This window comes from Gossypium hirsutum, chromosome D06 (genome assembly GCF_007990345.1).
Source record: "Gossypium hirsutum isolate 1008001.06 chromosome D06, Gossypium_hirsutum_v2.1, whole genome shotgun sequence".
NCBI classification, from domain to species: domain Eukaryota; kingdom Viridiplantae; phylum Streptophyta; class Magnoliopsida; order Malvales; family Malvaceae; genus Gossypium; species Gossypium hirsutum.
Genome location: NC_053442.1, coordinates 18971833 through 18997038, shown reverse-complemented (window position 1 = coordinate 18997038; position 25206 = coordinate 18971833). Strand labels below are relative to the sequence as shown.

At 36.0% G+C, this 25206-nt stretch overlaps 1 non-coding gene across 1 annotated transcript; it reads right to left on the bottom strand.

Annotated features, from left to right (window-relative positions):
• Positions 1-23097: 23097 nt before the first annotated feature.
• On the bottom strand, positions 23098-23204 carry LOC121218747 (small nucleolar RNA R71). Its single transcript, XR_005915224.1, has one exon. It is a non-coding gene; the product is annotated as a small nucleolar RNA R71 (small nucleolar RNA).
• Positions 23205-25206: the final 2002 nt, after the last annotated feature.

The window sequence follows — 25206 nt, the reverse complement described above, 5'->3', positions numbered from 1 at the left end:
TTTGTGGACTACTAGCTGTAGTTAAAATCCACAATATTTTTGTCAATGCACTGCACTGGGAGTATCGACAAGATTGACAATTTTATCACATTATTGGTAGCTTGTCTACATTACTGGTGGCTTTTCCATACTATTGGTAGTTTAACTGCAATTACCCTTACATGTGACCTGTCCACGATACTGGCAGCTTGTCTGCATATTTATTTGTAGTTTATTTGTACTATTGTACAAGTGGTTTACCTACATTGAGCTTTGGCTCGCATTGTTTGGTGTTTGGTAGATGAGTTTTGGGGAACTTGTAGTGTGTAACAGATGGATGGGTAGGAACATTTCTACATTGCATCATGCTCATGATGTAACAACCTGAATGTTAGTCGTGTAGGAAATGATGGTTTCAGAATTCTATCTTCTAATGATATAGTTAGTAAATATTATTTATTAATATTTGAGAGGGTATTACAGTATTATACTGAAGTTTGGTCTAATAATTTTGGTTAATTGGAAATTTGACAAGGTACAAGTGTATTGGTTCTAAAGTGTTTTAGAAATTGAGGTATCGGGACCTTGTTTTTGTAAACTGGAAATAATTTTATTAAATATTTACGAAGTTATATTAGAAGTGAATTAAATTTTGGTTGGATAATTTTATCAAATTAGTGCTTTAATAAAGTACATAGACTAAAATTAAAGGTGTCAAATCTGTGATTTCTTAAGGTATCTTTAGTTAGAATTAAACCAAGAGACTTTATAGCAATTAAATCAATATAGATGTAACCTCTCAAACCTGGCCTAGATGTTATGGCTAGATTGAGAAGGCTACATTAGCCACTGAAATGGCTAAGCTAACTTACGTTACTTTTGAAGACCTGAAATAAACTCATTTTAGAGAAAACCATAGTTTTACTTTCAGTTAGCTTAAAAGCATTCATTCATTAGGTTGTGTATACTTATGATTCATTTTATTGTTGATAGTGTTATTTTAGAAAAATCGTTTGCTTGTCGCTCTTCTTAAAAAAACTTGATGTGAAACTAATGCAGCAAAAAAAACTATTTTTCGAGTCATTTGGAAACTTAGTTGCCTTATCGATTTGTTTTTTAAAAACGGTTCCTTTCTAATGCAGCAAAAACTAGGGAACAATATCAAATTTTACTTAAGTCCGACATTATGCATTATCCTGTTATTATGCTCAAGTAATCCATGCATGCAAAAATCCCCAAAAGAAAAGTTACCAAGCCACATTGAAAAAATAATTAAAAATTACAAGCCAAAACCAATAAAGACTTAGTAATACTTATTAAGAATAGTTCGAAGTCCAAGGTGATTCTCTGAATGTCGAGTCCGGTACTAATTTTGAGGTTTACCTGAAAAGTTAAACACTATTGGGGGTGAGCTTATGAAAAGCTCAGTGTGAGTCGACCAATTATTTAAAAAGACAAAAACATCAAATACAATGAAACATATTAGCATTAACAGAAGAAAACAGAACCATCATAGGAATTTCATATAATTACATAGCCACTATAAAATTGATGTCAAACGGTGTATGACCATGGGACATCATTCATACGAGCAACAATCAGTAATTTTGATACCATTCAATACAACACATATCATAAATCAATAACATTCGAATATGTCGTGAGCATTATGCAATGCAAAAAGGTTCCTACCCATACCATCCGCTACACACCATAAGTTCCCCAGAACCCGTCATTCCCCTCGATACTCCAGGTGCAGTGCACTGACTAAGAATAATGCAGACTTAATATGCCGCCTGTACTCCACAGATGTCCTCCGTCAACCAAAAAAAATCCCAACCCAATGCATATGCAATATGTCACACAATCTCATACATAATCATGCCACAATACTTTTCACATTCATTTGAAATGCTCAGTATGTTCTCAATAATCACATACTTTTAGTAAATGGAAGCAGTGCTCCAATATTTCAAATTACCATTGTGTTGGTGTCAATCAATATTGTTCAATTTCACATACTTTACAAATTTTCATTGTGTATAAATAACACCCTTTTTAGTAAACAATATAACAAACATCTCATGTGTTTAAATCATACATAAGCTTAATATCTCAACACATTATATCATTCAGTCAAATATTCTCACATCTCATAACTCAAATTGTCTATTACAAACCTAATCAAACATTCATAATATCAAACTAGCAATTTTGCCGATATATGAATCTTTTAAGGCTCGAAACATACCTGATTCGACCACTCATAAAATCAATAATTTGGCTATTAAGCCAACCCAATCAACAAGCTAATTTAACAAATATAACATGAACTTTAACATTTTCAAACAATTTTATGAGTTTAGGACCCACACCTTAATTTTCACTTCCTTGCAGCACACTAGCGAACCTTGCAATTTTCTTTAATAATTCCTTAAACGAACCAAAACTGTAACATCCCAAAAATCGAGGGTTAGTAGAATCGAGTTTGTGAATCGAGAGAGAGTGATCATGTCTTAATTTTTTAAATTATCTATGCATTTTTAGGAAATAAATGAAGTATTAGTTTGTTATTTTTTTAACAAAAAAATGACCACAAGGGTCAACTTATTTTACTAAGTAACATCAATAATTACAGCATTATGGATTTCCTTACCATAATCCATGTCAAAAAACCACATTTTAGTTTCACTACACATTTTAGTACAAATAAAATCAGCAACGTTATTACATGACCAATTTGCCAAAACTAATTTGGTGGATTTAGACATGTTGAAAGCATCTCTAAAGGCCTTAATTAAAGCGCCTATAATGGTAATCTTGTACTGCATTTCTTCATTTTATTCACAAGCTCTACATTGTGAGTCTCGAACAGCACATCGTCATAAATGTTGAGTTGACCTGCCAGCTCAATGCTCCTCTCCAGCGCTACGCACTCCACCTCTTGCACCGACGTTCTATCGTCAATGAAACCCCCACCTCCCCCCAGCATAAAGCCTTCATCATCTCTAATGATAACACCTATCCCATTCTGTTTCCATTGACCGTAGCGTCAAAATTTATCTTAACTGACCCTTTTGGAGGTTTCTCCCATTTTTTTATAATTTCGTTTTGGGAAAGTAGAGGAGCATTCAACAAATTGTAAATGCAAAAATCATTGCTAAGATTGCTGGCCCTATCCCAAATGGTCTGTGTTTTGTCTTCTTTTCCTTTGAAAATGAAATTGTTCCTACTGTTCCAATAGTTCCATAACGTAGTCATCTAATCAGCCATAGCTTTCTTGTCAAGGATTCTCATCATGTCTTCAAGCCAGTCTATACAACTATCATACTGCTTCGATGTACTGCTCATATCCCACCCACCAATGGATAGAACTTCACGAGACGTAGTACAATCTCTAAGAGCATACAAGAGAGTTTCAGTTGTAGTTCCACATCTGGGCCAACCTTGATTAAAACCATATCTGATGGACGCTATTTTAACGTACGTTGGGAGAATCTTGTGACCTACCCACCAGGCAAACACGCAAATTTTAGGTAATGTATCTAGCTTCCAGATGGTCTTTCAGTAGAACCTGTGCGGGCCAAGCCCCATCACTTTCAAAAAAAAGCCACGAGTAGGCCAATTTTGAGGTAAAGCAGCCATGAGGGTTACGAAACCACACTATTCTGTCTCTTTGGCTCTCATTTCCAATGGTTAAATTGTAAATTCTATCGCCCCATTCTTTCCTGTACAACAAATTAACTTTATCAATATCCCAACGACTTCCGTTTGCCCCCCAAAGATCTATAACACTGTTGACATGAGGGTTAAAAGTATTTGAATCAAGGGCACTGCCATTAAGTCTTCTATACCCCAGTTATCAACCCGGATATTAATGCATTCTCCATTACCAACTTACTAGCCAAACCCAATTTTCAAAGTCTCCGCAGCAACTGCTATACTCGACCAAGTGAAAGAAGCTCTATCTATTCTTTTGGCATTAAAGATTTTACGATCGGGAAAATATTTAGACGACAGCACTTTAAAACAAAGAGTTTCCTTGTTATTGATGAGTGTCCAGACTTGACGACCGAGTAGAGCAATGTTAAATAGCCGTATGTTACGTATCCCAATAACCCCCATACCTTTGGGCTCGCACGGAGTCTTCCAAGGGAGCATTGACCAAAATTTTCCTTTTTCCTTTCCAGTCCACCAAGTTCTGCTCAGCTTGGTTTGAAGGTCCTCGATCACCACCTTCGGAGCTAAGAAAATAGATAGCGCATAAGTTGGAATGGATTGTAACACCGCCTTGATGAAGACCTCTTTGCCGCTATATGATAGTAATTTTTGGTCCAGCTATTAATCCTGCATGAAAATCTATTAGTAATATCAATGAAAGCATCTTTTTTCTTTTTACCTATTGGAATGGGCAGACCCATGTATTTGTCTAACTTCTCCACGACCTTCATACCAAGGAGATCACCAAATAATCTTCTTTCATCACTCGGGGTATGAGGACTAAACAGAACCATCGATTTTTCAAAATTTATTTCTTGACCAGAGGCATTTGCAAAATTTTTAAGAATGTTAAGAAAAGAATCGACTTCACTTTTTTTGTTATGCACAAATAGGAGTGCATCATCGACGAAGAACAAATGATTGATCCTCAGACCATTTATGCTAGCACGGATGCCTCTTAACACATTATTGTTTTGAGCATGAATAAGCATCCTTGAAAAAGCTTCCATGCAGAATAAGAACAAATTTAGAGAGAGAGAGTCCCTTGACGGAGGCCTCTCTCAGGAAAAATAGTATCCGATAAAATATTATTGCACTTAACCAAATACTTAACAGAGCGAACACAACCCATAATTTTGTCGATCCACTGATTGTCAATTCCCATTTTTCGCATGATTGCCTCGATGAATTTCCACTCCAGGTGATCGTACGCTTTACTCATGTTAGGCTTGATGACACAACCTTTATTAGGGCCGTTTCGAGAGCTTTGAAGATAGTGAAGAAGTTCGTGCCAAATTAAGATGTTGTCATGAATCATTCTCCCCAGGACAAAAGTGCTTTGATTTTGGCTAATACAGTCGGGAAGGATAGCTTTTAACCGATTGACCATCACCTTAGAAATAATCTTGTAGAAATACCTACACAAACTTATTGGCTAGAAATTAGTAAAATCACAAGGATCCATAATTTTAGGGATTAAAATAATAATTGTTTCATTAAGAGAGGAGATGTTTTCCTGTCCATTTAGCATATCCAAACAAAAGCGCTTTGTATCAGTTCCCACAATGTCCCAATGTTGTTTAAAGAAGTTTCCAGAGAGACCATCGACACGTGGAGCTTGACGACGATCCATTTGTTTGATAGCTTGAAGAATTTCATTCTCATTATACTCCCTCAGGAGCCATTCATTATTATTGTGTTGGTTTTTTGGTTAAGTGTTAGTGTAACGTTTCTTGAAACTCAAGTTGAAATCCCTTCTCTCGCATCATTTTTATTATTTTGCAAAATTTGCCTTAAACCCTAGTATGTGACATGCCTTGTTTTTTAAAATAAATATTTCAAATTATATCAAGAATGACTTATTGGTTTGATGGTTAAACATTAGTGAATTTATCCTTGAGGTCCTAACTTCAATTTCCTTCCCAAGCAAATAATTTAATTTTTTGACAAAAACATCTTGTTTTAATGTGTGGGTCATCTTTCCCTAGTCGTTCCTATCCTCATTTCCTTCTCTTTGATTTTAATTATTTTTCCTTTTCCTCCATTGTTGTCGTCGCCTACACCTAGTTTTACCATCTCTTTCTTTTCTTTTTCTTTTTCTTTTTCTTTTTGCCACAAGATTTGTTAACATATTCCACACCATATTATTGTAATTTTTCCTCATTAAAATCAGCCCCAAATCTGAAATCTTGAACTCCAAGATCGATCCTGAACATTGCCAAGAAAGTGCAATTGTCGTTTCTCTCGACTAGCTTGGGTAAGGTCTCTTCTGTCTTCAATTTCTTAATTAATCTTGTCCATTAAAAAATTAAATTTAAAAATCTGAAATTTCGGGGATTTTAAATGATTTCAAATTTATTTTTCCATAATTTAATGAGATCTCAAACCGTTTTACAATTCAGCACCAATTTTGGCCACCCTAGGTGGTGGTGCATGCGCCTATGTGCAAGAAAGAGAGTTGTTTTGTTTCTTGGTTCTTGCCTATATTTTTGCAGCATTAATTTGAGTTCTTGAACCCTCCTAACCAGATTTTAAATCCATTTTAATTAGGTAAAAACGTTCTTGATTGATTGGCCATTTAGATCCCACAAATCGTGAAGCGTAAGTGCAATTAAGGGTAACTAGTTTGTTATTTCGACATAGTTTTTGGGTAAAGGTCATGAATTGATTAAATGAATGAATTTAATAATTAATTAGCTACTTATTTTCTAGTATACTATTGAATTAGGTGCTAACCCAAACGCCCCAAATCATCCGTAAAGGAGAATAACGATTGTACATACGGTTTGCAACAATATAGTGTAAGGAATCTAACTAGTTTGGATTCATAAAATAGTTATAATTTCAATGATTTGTTTGAACTCATAAGTTAGTGTTTGGGGGCTGGTTTGATAGTAAATTTATTGATTTTATACTAAATTTTGGTTTAGGTTCGTTTAAGGAATTATTAAGGAAAATTGGAAGATTCGCTAGTGTGTTGCAAGGAAGCGAAAAATAAGGTATGAGTCCTAAACTCATAAAATTGTTTGAAAATGTTTAATATCATGTTATATTTGATAAATTATCTTTCTTATTGGATTGGCTTAATAGCCAAATTATTTATTTTGTGAGTGTCTGAACCAGGTATGTTTAAAGCCTTAAAAGATTTACATGTTGGCAGAATTTCTAGTTTGATAGTATGGATGCTTGATTGAGTTTGTAATTGCATATTTGAGTTATGAGATATGAGAGCATTTGACTGAATGATATAATGTGTTGAGGTATTAAGCTTATGTATGATTTAAACGCATGAGATATTTGTTATTTTGTGTACTAAAAAGGGTGCTATTTATGCACAATGAAAATCCATAAAGTATGTGAAATTGAAAGAAATTGATTGATACCAACACAATGGTAATTTGAAATATTGGAACACTATTTCCATTTACTGAAAGTATGTGATTATTGAGGACATGCTGAGCATGTCAAATGAATGTGAAAAGTACACCTGGAGATTGTTTGACATATTGCGTATGCATTGGGTTGGGATTTTGTGGTTGATGAAGGAGTTTCGTGGAGTACCGGTGGCATATTAAGTCCGCATTATTCATAGTTAGTGCATTACACCTGGAGTATCGAGGGGATTGGTGATTTCATCGCATATTATATGTTATTGGCGATTGTATCACACTATTTGATATCTGATAGATTTTTGCATTATTGATTATTCGGTGGTTTTACCACATCGAGCTATGCTCATAATGTTTTGGAGTTTGGCAGACAGGTTCTGGGGAACACGTGGGGTGTAGAGGATGGTACGGGTAGGAACCTTTTTGCTTTGCATCATGTGCACGACATATTCAAATGTTATTGATTTATCCTACGAATTGTATTTTGTTGTATTGAATGGTATCGAAATTAATTATAGTTACTCGAATGAATGATGACTTATGCTCATACACCGTTTGACATCTATTTGATATTGGCTATGTAATGACATGAAATTCCTATGATAGTTTTGTTTTCTTCTGTTAATGCTAATATGTTTCACTGTATTTGATGTTTTTGCCCGTTTAAATAATTATTCAACTCATATTGAGCTTTTCATAAGCTCACCCCCCAATAATGTTTAACTTTTTAGGTAAGCCTCAAAATTAGGATTAGACTCGACATTCAGAGAGTCAACTTGGACCTTAGATTATTATTGTTTTAATTAAGTATTATTAAGTCTTTATTGGTTTTGGCTTGTAATTTTTAATTATTTCTGGTATGTGGCTTGGTAACTTTTCTTTTGGGGATTTTTGCATGCATGAATTACTCAAGCATAATAATCGGATAATGCATGATATCGGACTTAAGTAAAATTTGATATTGTTCCCTATTTTCCATTACATTGCAAAGGAACTATTTTTGAAAAGCAAATTGATAAGGCAACTAATTTTCCAAAATGACTTGAAAAATGGTTTTTTCGCTACATTAGTTTAACTTCGAGTTTTTTTAAAGAAGATTGACAAGCACATGGTTTTTCTAAAACAACACTGTAACACCCCAAACCCGGCCTAGACGTTACGGCCAAATCTGACATGTCAAATAGAAGTGTTCTACGAAACCAATGTCTGATGGGGAAATTCGTTAAATAAAAATCCAATTATTTCTTACTTATTAGCACCATTTGGTAATTTTTTTAAAAGAACACCACACTGTAAAATGGTTTGTTATTGCAGGTTTAAAATTCGCGGAAGCTATTCCCTATACAGATATCTTGTGGTAGAAAAATACGTGTTTGCCTTGAAAAACTATTTTTGTTGTGAAAACTTGTTTGTATCCGTTAAGGAGTTCAAAATAAGCAATTATAACCCAAATAAACGAAAATTAAAATACCAGAGGCCCTATTACGTAAAAATCACCCAAAGTAAAAATTTAAATAACTGGTCCAGAATAAAATATTGGCGAACTTGTGGCCACCTCCGAGTCCCACGCGACTCCAAATCATCTAAGGCAGGGGATTACCTGGACGGTCAAAAGAAAAGGGTGAGTTACGAGAACTCAGTGTGTAATCCCCTAACACGCAGTATCAGTCTGGGTCAGAGCCCTATTCAGTATCAGTACAGTGTGGGCCTTAGCCCAAAATAGAAACAGTGTGGGCCTAAGCCCGATGCAATATCAGTATGATGCTAGTATGCGAACACACCCTAATCCAGCCAGCACACCGCCCGTACCAACCCAACACACCATGTGTGGACTAAGTCGACCCACCCAACCCACACACCAATTTTGCAACATAGCTACCAGTAATAATAACGCAGCAGAGCTCCAATACAGTATATGTGGCAAAGCCACCAATAACAGTAACTGTGGCAGAGCCACCAGAAACAGTACTTCCTTCATAACAAAATCCCAACCCCATGCAGTATGTCATGTCATAAATTATTCGTGTATGCAGAATGTTTTATTCAGGAACCGTCATATATATATCATTTTACCCTAATAGGGGTATTATGGTAATTTTACCCATCAGGGGTATTTCGATAATTTTACCCATCGAGGGTATTTTGATACAGTTAACAACCTTTCCGAAGGTCTACAGTCGCCTAGAGCGACACAGATGATCTATTTGGTCGAAGCCATGCAATTGGGCTCAAAACCCACTATTCGGCCTAAATGAGCCAACACGCTTGTGTGGCTCGTTTGGCCCAAATTCAATCCTAGTTATGTGATCTACGTAGCCCAATACATTTTTTTGCTATTTTTTGTAATTTTTATCTGTGTGGGGCCCACGAGCCTATCGGGCCTACACTGCCCATTTTGGCCCAACGAGGCTCATAACGACCTAAGTGCACGAGAACACTCGTAGTGGCCTCTTTGATCTGCCGCTCTCGGTTGTGGGCTTAATTTTTCCAGACGAGCAATTGCACGCTCGTGAGGCCTCAGATGTCGAAGTTTCGACTTTTCAGCTTTTGCTGATTCTTAGCAGAGATAGTGTGATTACACACCTGTTGCGAAAATGTGCTAAGATCCACGAGAACTCCAAACCTAAACAACCATGATACACCATCCGTCGTTTAATCAACAGGATTTAGATAACTCCTTTCAATATTACTATCCAAAATGATTTAATACTTGCCTTGATCGACAGATGTTGCTTAGCCCACTAAGATCGCAAGTTAGGATTGATTACCCGTTGCTTGCCGACTATATGCGTTACAAGTGAAATCTTATTAAACACGATTGCCTAAACCCAAAGGTTGATCATACACAAAAAATTCCTAGGTAAAAGAAAGTAGTATTCGGCCACAAAGTATACAACCAACACACTCTAGATTGAGCACAATAATAGCAACAAGGTTACCTTCAGATGAATGACAATAGGAACATTTCGAAATGCTTCAGTATTTCTTGAGTACTCGTTCACTCCTTACAGAATTCTAGAACCCGAAGAACACAATCGACAACAAGAGAGTCAAGAGGAGAAAGAAGTATTCCGCTTTTAGAAAGGTCTAAAGGAACCAGGTTTGAGTGAACACAACCACTTAGCGACTTATTAGAATAATTGCAGAAGAGCGACGCAAGGATGGCTAAACAGTAGTGATATTTAGCTAGCCTAGAATAGGAGTTGAACAAAAGACAAAAAAGAGAAAAAGGAAAGGTTCGGCCTTTAGAGAAAAATAAAGAAGAGTGGAGGCTTCGGCAGATGTTGGTGCGAAAGTGAAATAAGGAAATGCTCAATTGCAAGGAAAGGGAAAGAAAATAAAAATGAACGAGTGGTCAGTTAATATTTCGACACTTAAAAATGCTCAATTGCAAGGAAAGGAAGAAACTCCAACCCCCAAAAGACAAGGAAAATCGGTCATAAAAAAACTCACAAAATGCCGAAAGTGCTTCTTAAAGCCCCCTTAACCGAAAATGCACAAGCAAGACTCCCCAAACAACACAACACTCCCACACTCTCTACCTTCCTTGATTCACTCCCTAATCTCTCCATAACTTGCTCCTACAATCTCTCCAAGACCCATTCAAACCTCACCTTGCAGAGTTTCAGTCTAACACCACTTCTCATGCTGCTTGGAGTTAAAATAAATACTCCTTTGCTTGCCAAGAGATTCGAACTTGAGCTCCCTTGCAACCTTGAACACGCCATACCACTAGGCTACAAGCTTTCTTGTGTCTCATTTCCCCTACAATTATTTTTAAGGCCTTCAGGCCAGAATCAAAGTTCACTTAAGAGAAAAACCAAAATTTTGCTAGAGCCTAGGTTCGATACAAGGACTTCTCACACATACTGAAATCACTCAACCACGGAAGCAAACAGATATTTGTGTCAGACATAAAAAATTTAAAGACCTTATACTTTTAGGGCATTACAATTCTACCCCCTAAATGAAATTTCGGCCCCAAAATTTACGTGATCAGAATAGGTGAGGGTATTGTTGTTGCATTGCCTCCTCAGGCTCCCACGTGGCTTCCTTAATACCGTGATTTTGCCAAAAAACTTTAACCAGAGTAATCGACTTATTTTTTAGTACCTTAACCTCACGGTCCAAAATTTGTACTGGTTATTCCTCAAAAGTCAGATATGGCCTAACTTCGATTTCCTTCACTGGTACTATATGTGTTGGATTAGAGTGGTAACGCCTCAGCATTGAGACATGGAACACATCGTGAATCACCCTCTCAGATTGACCATCTGTCTGGGGATGAAATGCAATACTAAAGTCTAGTCTTGTACCCAAAGCCTCGTGTAACTTCTTCCAAAATCGAGACGTAAACCAAGGATCTCTATCTGATATAATAGAAACTGATACCCCATGCAGTCTTACAATCTCAACCACATACAGTTTAGCCAACTTCTGTAAGGAGTAATCAGTACGGATAGGTATAAAATGGGCAGATTTAGTCAATCAATCCACAATAACCCATACCGGATCCTTCTTAGTAGGTGTCAAGGGTAGCCCACTCACAAAATCCATGGTTACTCTCTCCCACTTCCAAAGTGGAATTTTAACTGGATGGAGTAACCCTAAAGGTAACTGATGTTCAGCCTTCACTTACTGAAAAGTTAAACGCTTACCAACAAAATCAGTTACTTCACATTTCAGTCCAGGCCACCAGTACAACTCACGAAGATCTCGATATATTTTTTTCTCGCCTGGATGCATAGCATAAGGATTACTATGCGCCTCTCACAGAATAGACTGCCTCAAATCATTATCCCTCGATACATAGACTCTTCCACGGAAACACAATACTCCTTCATTATTCAATCCAAAATCCAAAGTTTCCCCATTCTCAACCTGACGGAAATGAGAAACCAGTGACTCATCCAACAACTCTATCTTAGAGAAAACTAAAGCTCCTTGTAACTGATCAAATAAATCATATATCCTCGGCAAAGGATACTTATTCTTAATAGAAAGTTTATTCAATTACCGATAGTCGATACACATGCGCATGGTCCCATCCTTTTTCTTTACGAACAACACTTGTGCTCTCTACAAAGACACACTAGGCCGAATAAATCCTCGGTCCAAAAGTTCTTAGATTTGAGCTTTTAATTCCACTAGCTGCTTCGGTGACATTTTGTAAGGGGCATAGACACTGGATCTGTTCCTGGCAGAAGCTCAATTCGAAATTCAACTTCGCGGTTCAGAGGCAACCTAGGGAGCTCATCAGGAAAAACATCGGAAAAGTCCTTAAAAGTTCTAACATCTCCAACAGAAGGACCCTCAGCTTCAGATATATTAATATAAGCTAGAAACACCTCACAACCCTTGCGAACCAATTTTTCGGCCCCTAAAGCAGAGATCAGATTAGTCAAAAAGTCCCTTCGCTCCCTAATCACAGCCACCTCCTCATCCTCAATAGTCTTCAATAGCATATGCTTAGCAGCACAGTCCAACCTAGCTCAGTGTTTCACCAGCCAATCTATACCCAAAATAAGGTCGAATTCGCCAAACAACAGTTCCATCAATTCCGCTGGAAAATTGCTCCTTGGACCTCAAGGGGCACATATCTGAATAACTTATTTACCCTTATCGACTATCCCAATGGACTTATCACAGTTATCCCACTAACAATATTTTCAAATTGAATACCCAAAGTTCCCAACACAGTGCATGCAACATACGAATGTGTAGACCCAATATCAATTAAAGCAGTGTAGGGTACCATACGAATTAAGAATGTATCGGTTATGACGTCAAAAGCATCACCATCCTCTCGTTGACGGGTAGCATACACCAAAGCTGGCTGTCTCGCTATAGTGTTACCAGTACCTCTGCCTGGGGCTCCACGACCCCGTCCCATACCGTTTCCACCTCTGACTTGCCCACGGCCTCTCAGTTGCTGTTGACCACCTCTCACTGGATAAACAAGATCCGGTCCTATAGCTTGCATCTGAATTGACCTCTAAGGATAATCCTTAACCCGATGATACCTGGACCCACATCTAAAGTACGCCCCAGTCCTCTTCCAGCACTCACCCTAGTGAGATCTCCCACAATCAGCACAAGGCTGCGGCCTAGTAATAGCAATAGGAACTCCAGTTCGAAACGACCCATCAAACTTGGCCTTCTTAACAGACCTCCCAGAAGAACTTGAGGGCCTAAAATCCCTCTTATTCCTGCCCTTATCTTTTTCATGATTCTGGCACTCTGAGTGCTTTACTTCCTTAGTAATCTTAGCCTTTTCTACAAGAGCAGAAAAATCTCGCTCCCTCTGTGGAGCTATCAATACCCTTAATTCGTCTCGAAGACCACCCTCAAAACGTACAAAACATTCATACTCAGTTGCTACTATCCCTCGGGCATACCAACTCAACTGCAAGAATTCTGCCTCATATTCTGCCACTGTCTTACTTCCCTGGGTCAGGCTCAAAAATTCCTTTCGGCGGGCGTCCACATAACTTGCGCCCATGTACTTTCCTTGAAATGCCGCCTTAAAGAAATCCCACATCACATGATTGACCTGCATACCCTCTCTAACGGTAAGCTACCATTGGTAGGCCTCATCTCGCTGTAAGGACACTGCCCCCTTTAATTTTTGCTCCACGGTACAGTCAAAGTCGTCCATTATTTGTTCCGTCACCTCTAACCAGTACTCCGCCACATTTGGGGCTACTCTAAAAATACCTCTAAAAAGTTCCACTCCATTAGACCGGAGTAGTTCTGAAATTAACCCTCGGCCCACTATTCTAGTTTTAACTCCAGCAACCTTTTCTAGAACGTGCAACACTGCTTGGGATAGAGCATCATCCCCAGCTGCTCGATCAAAACACCTCATCTCAATTCTTGATGAGGCTGGTGCTTCCACAGCAGGCATATGGCCCGATACCGATGTCAGGCTTGAGCGCTTCCTCGGCCTTTACCGTGGCCCCATGTATCCCTTCTGCGAGTACCTCTTGTGCCCATTTCGATATGCGCTTTATCTGATTAAAAGGTCTTATGTATCAGCTTATAATTTCAGTAATTATTAGCAAATGTATTATGAAAAACAGTCATTAGAGGTTTGTTTTTACGGATCGAGGTTTCACTACAGTTTACAGTCACCTATAGTTTCCGTTTCACTCTAACTTAATAGTTTCAGTACGGTCCTACTATCTATAGTAAACCCTCAATATTTTTCAGTTTAAGTAGTCTACAGTATTTAAAAAATTACAGATTCGGCGCTGGAGACTCGGTGTGCCACACTTGCAACCTTCAGTAATAATTCAAAATAGTTTTTCAAAAATTCCAGATATTTCCAAACCCATTCCACAACTGAGTTTTGCAACCTGGCTCTAATACCACTAAATGTAAAACCTCAAACCCGACCTAGATGTTACGGCCAAATCTGACATGTCACATAGAAGTGTTCTATGAAACCAAAGTTTGATGGGGAAATTCGTTCAATAAAAATCCAATTATTTCTTACTTCTTAGCACCATTTGGTAAATTTTAAAAAAAGAGCACCACATTGTAGAACGGTTTGTTATTACAGGTTTAAAATTCACGGAAGCTATTCCTTATACAGATATCTTGTGGTAGAAAAATACATATTTGCCTTGAAAAACTGTTTTTGTTGTGAAAAATTATTTGGATCCATTAAGCAGTTCAAAATAAGCAATTATAACCTAAATAAACGAAAATTAAAATACCAGAGGGCTTATTACATGAAAATCACCTAAAGTAAAAATTTAAATAACTGGTCCAGAATAAAATATTGGCGAACGTGTGGCCACCTCTGAGTCTCATGCGGCTCCAAATCATCTAAGGTAGGGGATTACCTACACGGTCAAAAGAAAAGGGTGAGTTGCGAGAACTCAGTGTGTAATCCCCTAACACGCAGTATTAGTCTAGGTCAGAGCCCTATTCAGTATAAGTACAATGTCGGCCTAAGCCCGATACAATATCAGTATGATGCTAGTATGCAAACCCACCCCAATCCAGCCAGCACACCGCCCGTACCAACCCAACACACCATGTGGGGACTAAGTCGACCCACCTAGCCCACACAACAATTTTGCAGCATAACTACCAGTAATAATAACACAACAGAGCTGGCAATACAGTATATGTGGAAAAGCCACCAGAATCAGTACTTCCTCCATAACAAAATCCTAACCCCATGCAGTATGTCATGTCATAAATTATTCGTGTATGTAGACAGTCTTACTTAGTAACTGTCATATATATATCATAGAACCATAGCAGTCATTTTACCCTAACGGGGGTATTATGGTAATTTAACTCATCAGAAGTATTTTGGTAATTTTACCCATCGAGGGTATTTCAGTAATTTTACCCATCGAGGGTATTTCGATAATTTTACCCATCGAGGGTATTTCGGTAAGTTTACCCATCGAGGGTATTTCGGTATAGTTAACAACCTGTCCGAAGGTCTACAGTTGCCTTGAGCAACACAGACGATCCATTTGGCTGAAGCCATGCAATTGGGCACAAAGCGCATTATTCGGCCCAAACGGTCCCACACGCTTGTGTGGCCTGTTTGGCCCAAATTCAATCCTGGTTATGTGATCTACGTAGCGCAACACATTTTCTGCTACTTTTAGTAATTTTTTTCGTATGGGGCCCACAAACCTATTAGGCCACACGGCCTATTTTGGCCCAACGAGACTCATAACGGCCTAAGTGTACGAGAACACTCGTAGTGGCCTCTTCGGTCTACCGCTCTCGATTGTGGGCTCAATTTTTCCACACGAGCGATTGCACGCTCGTGAGGCCTCAGATATCAAAGTTTTGGCTTTTCGACTTTTGCCGATTCTTAACGAAGATAATGTGATTACACACTTGTTGCGAAAATGTGCTAAGATCCACAAGAACTCCAAACCTAAACAACCATGATTCACCATCAGTCATTTAATCAATAGGATTTAGATAACTCCTTTCAATACTACTATCCAAAATGATTTAATACTTGCCTTGATCGACAGATGTGACTTAGCCCACTTAGATCGCTGGTTAGGATTGATTACTTGTTGCTTGTCGACTATCTGCGTTACAAGTGCACTCTTATTAGACACGATTGCCTAAACCCAAAGGTTGATCATACACACAAAACTTCTAGGTAAAAGAAAGTAGTATTCGGCCACAAAGTATACAACCAACACACTCTAGATTGAGCACAATAATAGCAACAGGGTTACCTTCAGATGAATGACAATAGGAAAGTTTTGAAATGCTTTATTATTTCTTGAGCACTCATTCACTCTTTGCGGAATTCTATAACCCGAAGAACGCAATCAGCAACAAGAGAGTCAAGAGGAGAAAGAAGTATTCGGCTTTTAGAAAGGTCTAAAGGAACCAGGTTTGAGTGAAAAGAGTGAACACAACCACTTACCAACTTATCAGAATCTTTGCAGAAGATCGACGTAAGGATGGCTTAACAGTAGTGATATTCGGCTAGCCTAGAATAGGAGATGAATAGAAGACAAAAGAGAGAGAAAGGAAAGGTTCAACCTTTAGAGAAAAGGAAAGAAGAGTGGAGGCTTCGGCAGATGTTGGTGCAAAAGTGAAATAAGGAAATGGTCAATTGCAAGCAAAGGGAAAGAAAATAAAAATGCAAGAGTGGTCAGTTAACATTTTGGCACTTAAGAGAAAGGAAGAAACTCCAAAACCCCCAAAAGAAAAAAAGGAAAATCGGTCATAAAAAAACTTACAAAATGCTGAAAATGCTTCCTAAAGCCCCTTCAGCCGAAAATGCACAAGCAAGACTCCCCAAACGGTACAGTACTCCTACACTCTCCAACTTCCTTGATTCACTCCCCCAATCTCTCCCTAACTTGCTCCTACAATCTCTCCAAGACCCATTCAAACCTCACATTGCAAAGTTTCAGTCTAACTTCACTTCTCATGTTGCCAAGAGTTAAAATAAATACTCATTTGAATGCCAAGAGATTCAAACTTGAGCTCCCTTGCAACCTTGAACACACCACTACCATTGGGCAACTAGCTTTCTTGTGTCTCCTTCCCCTACAATTATTCTTAAAGCCTTCAGGCCAGAATCAAGGTTCACTTAAGAGAAAAACCAAAATTTTACTAGAGCCTAGGTTCGATCCCAGGACTTCTCACACAGTCCCAAACACACTGAAATCACTCAACCACAGAAGCAAACAAATATTTGTGCCAGACATCAAAAATTTTAAGACCCTATATTTTTGGGGCGTTAAAAACCCTGTCAACAATAAAATGAATCCTAAGCATACATGACCTAATAAATGAATGGTTTTAAGCTAACTCAAAGTACAACTATGGTTTTCTATAAAATGAGTTTATTTAAGGTCTTCAAAAGTAACGCAAGTTAGCTTAGCCATTTTAGTGGCTAATGTAGCCTTCTCAATCTAGACATAATGTCTAGGCTTGGTTTTGGAGGTTACAAAAACCAAAATTTAGTAATTCAATAAATTTTCCATTAAACCAGCCCCCAAACACCCACTAATAAGTTCAAACCAATTATTTAAATTATATTTATTTTATGAATCTAAACTAGTTAGGTTCCTTACACTGTATCGATGCGAACAGTACATACAACCGTTATTCGCCTTTAAGGATGATTTGGGGCATTTGGATCAACACCTAATTCAGTAATATACTGGAAAATAAGTAGATAATTAATGATTAAATTCTTTCATTTAATCAATTTATAACTTTACCCAAAAACTATGTCAAAATAGCAAACTAGTTACCCTTAATTGCACTTACACTTCACGATTTGTGGGATCCGATTGCCTAATTGATCAGGAAAATCTCTCCCTAATTAAAATGTTATTAAAGGCTGATTAGGAGGGTTCAAGAAAAAAATTTAATGCTGGAAAAATATAGGTAAGACTCAAGAAACAAAACAACCCCTATTCTACAAAAATGCGCACGCACCACCACCTATGGTGGCTGAATTTGGGGATGGATTTTAAAATGGTTTGAGACCTCATTAAAATCTTGAAAATACCTTCAAAAAAATTTAAAATCCTCTAAATTCCAGATCTGGAAATTTAGGTTTCTAATGGACAACATTAATTAAGAAATTGAAGAGAGAAGAGACCTTAAACAAGCTAGTCTAGAGAAACGAAAATGACACTTTCTAGGCAATATTTGGGATCGATCTTGGAGTTTAAAATTTTATATTTGGGGCTGATTTAATTGAGGAAAAATTACAGCAATATAGTAAAGGAGATGGTGCACAATCTTGATGCAAAAAGAAGAAGAAAGAGATGATAAAATGGGAGGTGTAGGTGACGACAACAATCGGAGAAAGAAAGAAAATTGAAGAGAAAAGAGAAGAGGAAGAGAGTGAACGACTAGGGTAGGGAAAATTTTAATTAAAGGCTAAAAAACACAATAAAAAGTTGTATTTATACTTAGGTTCAAGGGTATTGATGGCACATATATTTAAAAAACAACGGGTTTTGAAAATTTTAATTATTTTTCAAGGGAACGGATTCAAACTTGGGACCTCATTTAATTTCCATTTTTTCTCACATTTCTTTTAACCATTAGGCCTTTTCTTCATTCTTGAAATGATTTTGCAATATTTATTTTAAAAACAAGGCATTTCACATACTAAGGTTTAAGGCAAAATTAGCAAAATAATAAAAAAATGGTGAGAGAGAAGGAATTTGAACTTGGGTTTCAAGGAACATTTCACTAACACTTAACCAAAAAACCAATACCTCATTTATTTCCTAAGAATGCATAGATAAATTTTAAAAATTAAGGCATGATCACACTTTCTCGATTCACAAACCCGATTCTACTAACCCTTGATTTTTGGGATGTTACAATAGAATTAATAGTGGAGGATCATGTATTGTTTTAGTTAAAGAAATGTCATAAAATTTTAATAAAATTAAGAAATAAAACAAAACATAAAGTAATAGAAAAATGTTAGTGGAAGACATCAAAAACCATTTTCTTCACAAAATCGAAACCAAGTGAAGATAGGAGAATAGATTTTGACAATGGCTTCTAAGTATTCAAGCTTCAATTTGGTTAGTTCAATTTAGTTCTTTTTTTGTAAGTTTTATGTTTTCAGAATCTCAGTACCTCAAGCTATTTGACCCATGTCGTAAATTTTGGTACTATTTAAGTTTGAGGATGTTACTATTGTTGAATAATTGAAGCTTGAGGTGTTATTTTGATAGATTTTAAGTTTTGTATGCCAAAATGACTAAATTGTAAAGTCAATTGATGATTTTGTATAATAGGGATTAAATTGCATAAACTCTAAAATTTGTGGTAGAAAATATAAATTAGGCGAAGAGTGAAATTGAATTAAAAATTTGAGGCTTAGATTGAAATTTATGTTACTATCGATTTTAGGGACTAAATTGAATAAAATGAAAATTTTGCATACATTAGCAATTGAATGTGAAAATGATTGCGTATTAATGATTTGGTGTACTTATGTTAATCTATAGCTAACACGGACTCAGATTCCTCAAAATGGAAATGCAAAGATAAAGTTATCGACATATATCTTGGAGTTTACGATTTTATTTTTATAACTTGAACCTTTTCAATTACTGCAATTTTGAATTGCGTTGCACGGTAAAAAAATAAGGTAAGCTGCAAATGATTTAACGAGATGAATTGAATCGATTTGAATTAGTTGCTTTTGATAACGACTAAATTGAATAGATTTGAAAATATGATATATTGTTATAATTGTGCAATTAAATTCAATTGGTGTTGAAGTATGCTGTCACATATGTGATTTGATGATCGGTTGATGAAATTATGTTGTGGAATTGAGAAATAGAGTATAAGTGAAATTGAAATAAGGGAGGATAGTGGATATGAGTTTATAAGCTCAAAATTATGGATTTGAGATTGTACGATTTACTCAATTCGATTAAGATAGAGAAAAATGTGCATGTTGGATCTATGAGAGCTCGGTTTAAGATATGTGAATAGATTTAATATTTAGGTGATGTATTAAGACTTGTACATTGACATGTTAAAATGCTTTATAAACTTTATATTATGATTTAATGTTCGATTATAGAAATACCACTGAGTTATACTCAGCGTTCGGTTTTGTTTCCTATGCCCAGGTTAGGTATCTAAAGATTCGATCGCCGAACCAACTTCCAACGATGATACCAAACTCAAGTGTTGATGATGTGTTCATTTTTGTCTTGGCATATACCAGGATATCTTATGGTTATAATTTTTGGTTTTGAACTCTTATTGGCATTTTGAGGTTCACATTTATAAATTTATATACTTTTATTGAGAATGGTCATATTGATTTTATGTTGTTAAGGTAGTTATAGCTATATGCATAATGGTGTAATGGTTGAGAAAATAGCATGCTTTGAAATGTGTTTTGGTTGCTATAATAGCTATGAGAATAATGTGCTTATGTTATGTTTGAAATGTCTTGGTAGGTTTGATGTGTATATCATAGGGTTAAATTTGAGAAAACATGAGATTCTTTGAATTACTATTTTGATGCATAGCTAGTTGAAAGTTGTGGTGCCAATGAAGGCTTACTTGAAATGGTACTTATATATGATATTTTTTGGTTTTGAATTGTGAATTGAGCTGCCAATTGTGACATATTGGTTAGACACTTAGGTTGGTTGTTATAAGTGATGATTTTGGTCTGATTTTGGTGCTTTTGAATTGGAATGAATGTGGTTAGAATGGTTGCTTGTTGCTTATGTTAAGTTTGGTTGAATGACTTAATTTGAAAGGTAATTCAAGGTGCATACAACCTGGCGCTAGGCCGTGGGCCATACACGGGCATATGGCACGACCGAGTGGTTTGTAAGTTTTTAGGCGATTTTGGTGCATACGGTCACAGTTTGTTACACTGGCCGATGATAACTCTTGAAAAGAGTTATATTTTAGTTCTTTAGATAGAGGTAATTGTTTGTAATTAAGTAAATACATCTGCATTTTTAGGATAATTTTAGAACATTGCCTAACAAAGCTTAGATTGCGCTATAATGGTTATCATTTATTACTTTTATTACTCGGGGAAGGAAAAGTTGTGGTTGTGGTTGGACATAGGTGTATGTAGAAGTAGAGAATGAAGAGGACACAAAAGGAAAATAAGGGAAGTGAAACACTATCATGGCAAATGGTGAGATTGATTATCAACACAATTGCCATGGCAATTCTTGGAAGATGACTCAACATTCTATCCACGTCACTCTCAGCCATCTGGATGTGTACCAGAAAAACCAACCTGAAAAAAGAGGAGAAACAAATGTGTGTTGAGATAAATGAATCTATCCAATAAAATAAAGAGAGAGAAGAAGAAAATTGGTGACAGCGGTTTTTCTCTCTATTGGTGAATTCCAGAGAAAGAAAGGGTAGCAGCTTAAGAGAGCAGAATACAGATATGAAGAAGGGGGAGAGACAGCTATCATGGATTCACTTACAATTTAAAGATAAAAAAGAAACTGGAGTGTGGTGAGAATTCCTGCATTTCTACCTTTATTTTCCTGATTTCTTTGATTCAAACTTATTTGAGAATGTTGATGAATGATTTTATTTTGATGTTAACTTTTCCACCCATGAGCTAAATCTTTTCTGGGTTGGATTTACTTCGGTGAATGTTTTATCATCTTTAATGTCCATGATTTGAGATTGTGTATGTCACCATTTCATTCAATTTATTCTTCTTTTAAATACATGCATGCAAGCTCTAGACATAATTGATTGTGTGTTGTGTTCTTAGATGTATTTTTAATTCTGAAAAGGTTAAATATACCGGATCTTGAATCGTTTGATCCAAGTGAATACTCAACAAAATATTCGTAGCACACTAGACATAGATGTTGCGAGTTGTACAAAGAAGAACGTTCAATGTAGTTATTAATCCAGAGCTCTGTAGACATAAAATAACTTAGATTTCTAGCTTAAGATCTAGCTATGAAAAGAGGTAGGTTACAGTAGTGACTCTCTGAGCAATTGATTAGACAATATTTTTCCACGTTGTTATTTTGATATGAACATTTCACCTGAATAATTCCAGCCTTATTCATTCAACAACATAGATAATTGCTTTTCTTTGTAATTTTCCACATCATTTTATTTCAGATATCAATTTTTTATTTTTAGCATTTGATTTTATTAATTCATTATGCAAACATCTTATTCAACTTGAGAATATTTCCTACTTTTCAGTATAGTCAATGGGATTATAATAACTGACCCAATTTCTTACCAATTTCTAATACCTATGAAGACAATACTTACTTATCACTTTATTACTTGAATGACGTGTACACTTGCACAATTGCATTAGTTATTTACACACAACAAGTTTTTAGAACCGTTGTTGGGGATCGGCAATATTGGTGAAAAGTTGATTTGTTATTATTCTTGTTATTTTTGTTAGACCTGTTAATTAGTATTTTATTTAATTTTTCAAGTTCGTATTAGTGAATGAGGAGAAGTATTCAAGAGGATACAAAACATTATTTTTATCCTGAAATTGAAAGGACATTAAGGCGAAGAAGAAAAGAGTTAATAGAAATGGAGAGAATTAGAAATGATCCAATCAAAGAAGATCAAGTACTTCAGAATGAAAGGAATCCTGATATTCCTCGAATCCTATTAGAGAACATGTAGTGCCTATTTTGGATAATCTAAATCCAAGAATTGTTAGGCCACATATTGAAGCTCAACACTTTGATTAAAACTAGTAATGTTTTAGATGTTGGAAATAGTAGGGCAGCTTAGTGGTTTACCTACTAAAGATCGAAGATTGCACTTGAGACTTTTTTTTGAAGTCTCTGACTCATTTAGGCTGCAGGGTGTCCCTGAAGATACCCTTAGATTAAAATTGTTTCCTTATTCATTGCAAGATCGTGCCGGATCATGGTTAAATGCGTTACCATCAGGTCCGGTGGCATCTTGGAATGAACTGTGTCAGAGATTTCTACTTAGGTACAATCTTCCTAACATGAGTCCCAAGCTTAGGAATGACATTACATCATTGAAGCAATCAGAGGATGAAACATTATATGAAGCATGGGAGCGTTTCAATGAACTAAGTAGAAAATGCTCAATGCATGGTTTTCACACCATTGGGCACAGATAGAAATGTTCTACAATGGATTAAAGGCTCATATGTGAATGGTGGTGGATGCATCTACTAATGGGATGTTGCTTGACAAATTCTACAATGAAGCATACAAAATTCTGGAAAGAATAACAAACAATAATTATCAGTAACCCACTACCAAAGTTTGTACTGGTAGAAGAGTTGCCGAAGAAATGAAACTTGATATGATTTCATCTTTAACAGATCAGGTATCATCTTTAAAAAATTAGATTAAAACTCTAAAAAGACCCTCTACAGTGCAGGACATGAAGGTTGGAGAACTAGCATGCGTATACTGTGGAGAAGATCATGTTTTTGATGAATTCCCATCAAATCCAACCTCTATGTATTACATAGGGAATTTTAATCGTAGTAACAACAATCCCTACTCCAACACATACAATCCAGGGTAGAAAGATTATCCAAATTTCAACTAGAGTAATCAAGGAATGGGAAATGCCAGCAATGTTAATCGACAGAATGTGTGTAACAACCTGTTTTTTAGTGGTGTCCGAAACAGTGGTTTGGGGCCTCCAAATTCGATGAGTAAGTTTGTAAATATTATTATTTAATATTTATGAGTCAAATATGGTTTTAAACAAGTTTTTGATTTTATAATTTATGTTATATAAGCGAGTTATTAAGTTCAAGTGGTTTGACCCTAAGGTCAAGTGGTTTTATAAAATGAGGTATCGGGACCTTATTTCTACCAAGCCGTAAATATTTTTATAAATATTTATGGAGTTTCATTAAGGTGGTATTAAAGTTTCGTTGAAAAATTTTAACATTTCGATAGTTAATTAATTAAAAAAGACTAAATCGTAAAAGTTGAAAAAGCCAATCGCTATTAGTTTAAAGGTGTTAAATTGATTATAGAATTATAATTGGGTGGCCTTAATGGGTAAATTACCCATTCTTTAGTTGGTGGACAGTTAAAGCTTCATTTTCTTTTAATTTTATGTGTTTTATATATTATTATATTCTTATTAAGTGATAAAAATAAAATAAAAGTTAATAAAATAAGAAAACATAATAGTTTTCTTCCCTATTTGATTTTTTTCATCACCGAACCACCATGGGAGAGTTTGAAGTTCGGCCAACCATGTTTCTTTGCATGTAAGTCCCTATGCTACCCGTTTATAATAATTTTGATGTTTTTTAGATCGTTACAACTAGGTCCAGCTAGCCCGCATCTTCGATTTTAAAAGTGTTAAAGATTTTGAATGTTGACATTGATGAATATTGTGATTTTTTTATGTTAAATGATGGATTTGAAATGTTGATTGATAATTAAAAGTATTTTGTTAAGTGATTTTTGATGAATTTATCGATTAGGGACTAATTGTTAAAATAGTCGAAGTACAAGGATTTGATGTGAAATTAATACAAATGTGGGATTTTTTGGGTGCCATGAGCATTTGGCTAAGCTTAAATTTTGGAAAAAAATGGTTAATTCGCATGTTTTAGGCTCAGGGACTAAATTGAATAAAAGTAAAACTTTAGGGGCCAATTTTGTAAAAATTTTAAAAGTGAATAAATTGTATAAAATACTATTTTTACTGTCTAAATTGATAGATTGAATAAAAATATTAATTTAGATCAAGATCGGGTGGAAAATCGAGGAGAATGAAAAATTACCAAAATGCCCCTATACTTTGACATTTCTACAATTTAGCCAGGTAAGTTCATATGAACTATAAACACTTAAATGTGAGTTAAATTGACTGTTTAATGTGCTATTCTATTGTACATGAATTAATGTATAGATGTTATTATGCAATTTATTATGTCATGAAACGATAGAAATTCCACGACGTACGACGACTATGGAGTCCCGTTTGAACCTTAGGAATTTGTAGGATACAAAAGACATGTCATTAGGGTTTACATGATTCAAGTGTTGGTCTTGAATGTCCTACTAGTGGCTGAGGTCCGACATGTGTTGTGGATACTCCACATCTTGTGTGAGCAGCATCG